Source organism: Sciurus vulgaris, assembly GCF_902686455.1.
Source record: "Sciurus vulgaris genome assembly, chromosome: 1".
NCBI lineage: Eukaryota > Metazoa > Chordata > Mammalia > Rodentia > Sciuridae > Sciurus > Sciurus vulgaris.
The window spans coordinates 150617487-150621670 of NC_136461.1; the positions used below are offsets into that span (position 1 = coordinate 150617487).

The following is a 4184-nucleotide window of genomic DNA, read 5'->3' on the forward strand; positions in this document are numbered from 1 at the left end:
GAGGAGCTGTGAACATTGATGTGGCTGTATCTCTGTAGTATGCTGATTTTAAGTCCTTTGGGTATAGGCCAAGGAGTGGGATAGCTGGGTCAAATGGTGGATCCATTCCAAGCTTTCTGAGGAATCTCCATACTGCTTTCCAGAGTGGCTGCACTAATCTGCAGCCCCACTAGCAATGTATGAGTGTACCTTTTTCCTCACATCCTCGCCAACACCTATTGTTGCTTGTGTTCTTGATAATCGCCATTCTAATTGGGGTGAGATGAAATCTTAGGGTAGTTTTGATTTGCATTTCTCTTATTACTAGAGATGTTGAACATGTTTTCATGTATCTGTTGATTGCTTGTACATCTTCAGTGAAGTGTCTGTTCATTTCCTTAGCCCATTTGTTGATTGGATTATTTGTATTCTTGGTGTAGATTTTTGGAGTTCTTTATAGATTCTGGAAATTAGCACTCTATCTGAAGTATGAGTGGCAAAGATATTCTCCCACTTTGTAGGCTCTCTCTTCACATTACTGATAGTTTCCTTTGCTGAGAGAAAGCTTTTTAGTTTGAATCTATCCCAGTTGTTGATTCTTGCTTTTATTTCTTGTGCTATAGGAGTCCTTTAAGGAGTCTGATCCTAAGCCAACAAGTTGAAGGTTTGGACCTACTTTTTCTTCTATAAGATGCAGGGTCTCGGTGACGTCCTTGGCGTAGCTGCAGGGGAGGCCGTGGCGGGGAAAATGGCAGCTGGGAAGGCGGGAGAGGAGAAGCCTGAAAAGCCGCAGGGAGCTGGAGCCGCCGGAGTAATGGAGGGGAAAGTTCTAGTCGCAGCGCTGAGAAACGATCAGCTGAAGAAGAAGCTGCAGACCTCCCAACAAAGCCTACAAAGATCTCCAAGTTTGGATTTGCCATAGGTAGTCAGACAACAAAGAAAGCATCAGCCATATCCATCAAACTTGGATCAAGTAAGCCTAAAGAAACTGTTCCAACTCTTGCTCCAAAAACCCTTTCAGTAGCAGCAGCTTTTAATGAAGATGAAGATAGTGAACCAGAGGAAATGCCTCCAGAAACAAAGATGAGGATGAAGAATATTGGGAGGGATACACCAACATCAGCTGGACCAAACTCCTTCAATAAAGGAAAGCATGGGTTTTCTGATAACCAGAAGCTATGGGAAAGAAATATAAAATCTCATCTTGGAAATGTCCATGACCAAGACAATTAAATGATGTGTTTTGAAATTGGGGTGTGGGGTGGGTGTAAAGTTAAAAGGAACAGTTTCCTTTTTTAAAGAATGGTATAAGACTATCTTTGGAGCCGCTTTTTTTTTTTTTTTTTTTTTTTCCTTTTTTTCCTTTTTTTTAAAGATTGAGTGGTACACTAATAAATGAGAGTTTGAAATTAGAGGTAATTTATGTTTTATATACAGATTTCAAGACATTTGCTAATTTTGTAGTTTCATGTGATTAGTTTCCAAAGGTTACAGATAATAAATCAGAAATGGTACCTTTTTAAGAATTGCATATTTTTTTAGGCACAACTATTAGCACATTAAGAGGGAAACAAAAAGTTACTATCTTTTTAAAACTGCAAGCAGTTACTCTCCTAACTTAACTCCCTCATTACCTAAACTGTCTGGCTCCCAGGAACAGCCTTATAGAGAGAGGGAGTATTGTACTGAGAGGAAAATGTTACTGGACTATTGACTGATAATAAATTTAGATAAAATACAGCTTTTTTCCTTATGGGCGTTTGTTTTGTTTTTAAGTCATCATATAATAGGTATTGGCATTGCTATCAGTGGATACAGATGCTTAGCTCTTAAAAAAAATTTTTTTTTAAAAATTTTTATGTGAAGTATCGAGTATTTGAAATAGCCCACTCACCTTAATGGGTCTTGTCTACCTTCATTAGTCTTCAAAGAACAACCATTTGTTACCAAAGTAAATCAGTATGCTGAATGTGCTTCTCTTGGTTTTTGTTTATAACTAGTTCCTGTAAGCATTTCCACCAGAACTTGAGGCAAATCATAAGGAAGCTGTTTCTTTTAAAATACAAACCACCACCAAAAATTTAAATGTACATACTACTTAAGCATTTGGCTGGGTTTTATTTTTTAAAATGAATAAACACCAAAAGAAAAAAGAGAGAAATTTAACATTGTATGAAGACAATATGAGAAGATGCACTTTCCGTAACTTTGTCTAAGCATTTAAGTTTCTAACTTGTTAAATCCAATTTTAATTGAACTCACTGCAGGATTTCTTATTAGTCCAATTCTGTGGTTTATTGGAAGTATGTACATACTGACTAGTGTCTTTTCAAAAGCACATTTTAGGTACTAAAAATAGAAGGAAAGAAAATGCATCTTCAGACACATTTTATGAAATCTCCCACCACATATACTGTTAGATTTGTGTATCGCAGGGTGTTTGTTTTGTATTTTTGTATTGTATATGGACATTATTTTTTAATGTGACAGTTAAACACATCTTTAAAAGCATAGTCACAGACAACAGAAACATGGTAAATGATTTCCTTGGAAAACTCTTACAATGTTAAATTTGGAGGCAGCTTCAGACTATTTTATTGGTGGTAATTACTCACTGAGCTCTTTTAATAGGTAATAACTCCAGAGAAGCAGCCTGTGTATAATTCCTAACACTTGTTCACTTGCATTTAAGTTTAGAAAAAGCCCCAAGTAAAACAATGGAAATGTATATAGAACTATTAGTTTTTACATGATTTAATTATATCAAGATACATGAATTTAACTTACTTTTATGTAGGCAAACTATCTGTTTTGTCCATTTTACTGTTTGTTAAAATAACATCCCTCTCCTACATACTCTTTTCTTGACCCAAGTGAAATATTAACCGAAGGTCAAGATGAGGAGAGAGAAACGACTGAGATGAATGTCTTTACTAAAATACCAATAAATTTTGTCAAAGTAAAAAAAAAAAAAAAAAAAAAAAAAGATGCAGGGTCTCTGGTTTGATTCCGAGGTTTTTGATCCATTTTGAGTTGAGTTTTGTGCAGGGTGAGAGATAGGGGTTTAATTTCATTCTGTTGCATATGGTTTTCCAGTTTTCCCAGCACCATTTGTTGAAGAGGCTATCTTTTCTCCATTGCATATTTTTGGCCCCTTTGTTCAGTGTGAGAAAATTGTATTTATTTTGGTTTATGTCCATGTCCTCTATTCTGTACCATTGATCTACCTGTCTATTTTGGTACCAATTCCATGCTGTTTTTGTTACTATTGCTTTATAATAGAGTTGAAGATCTGGTATTGTGATACCCCCTGCTTCGCTCTTTCTGCTGAAGATTGCTTTAGCTATTCTGGGTTTCTTATTCTTCCAGATGAATTTCATAATTGCTTGCTCTATTTCTGTAAAGTACGTCATTGGGATTTTCATTGGAATTGCATTGAATCTATATAGTACTTTAGGTAGTATGGCCATTTTGACAATATTAATTCTGCCTATCCAAGAACATGGGAGATCTTTCCATCTTCTAAGGTTTTCTTTAATTTCTTTCTTTAGGGTTCTGTAGTTCTCATTGTAGAGGTCTTTCACCTCTTTTGTGAGATTGATTCCCAAGTATTTTATTTTTTTGGATGCTATTGTGAATGGGGTAGTTTTCCTAATTTCTCTTTCTGAAGATTCATCACTGATGTATAAAAATGCATTGGATTTATGAGCATTGAACTTGTAACCTGCTACTTTACTGAATTCATTTATGAGTTCTAAGAGTTTTCTGGTGGAATTTCCAGGTTCCTCTAAATATATAATCATGTCATCAGTGAACAGGGATAGTTTGAGTTCTTCTTTTCCAATTCGTATCCCTTTAATTTCTTTGGTTTGTCTAATTGCTCTGGCTAGAGTTTCAAGAACGATGTTGAATAGAAGTGGTGAAAGAGGGCATCCCTGCCTTGTTCCAGTTTTTAGAGGGAATGCTTTCAGTTTTTCACCATTTAGAATGATATTGGCCATGGGCTTAGCGTAGATGGCCTTTACAATGTTAAGGAATGTTCCCAGTACCCCAATTTTTTCTAGTGTTTTGAGCATGAAGGGATACTGTATTTTATTGAATGCTTTTTCTGCATCTATTGAAATAATCATGTGATTCTTAGCTTTTAGTCTGTTGATATGGTGAATGACATTATTGATTTCTGGATGTTGAACCAACCTTGCATC

The 4184-nt window shown here is 35.7% G+C and overlaps 1 pseudogene across 1 annotated transcript; it reads left to right on the forward strand.

The window, feature by feature from the left end:
• Positions 1 to 691: 691 nt before the first annotated feature.
• Positions 692 to 2948, forward strand: LOC306666441 (PEST proteolytic signal-containing nuclear protein-like; annotated as a pseudogene). The gene has a single exon. The product of its transcript is annotated as a PEST proteolytic signal-containing nuclear protein-like (transcript).
• The last annotated feature ends 1236 nt before the right edge of the window (positions 2949 to 4184 follow it).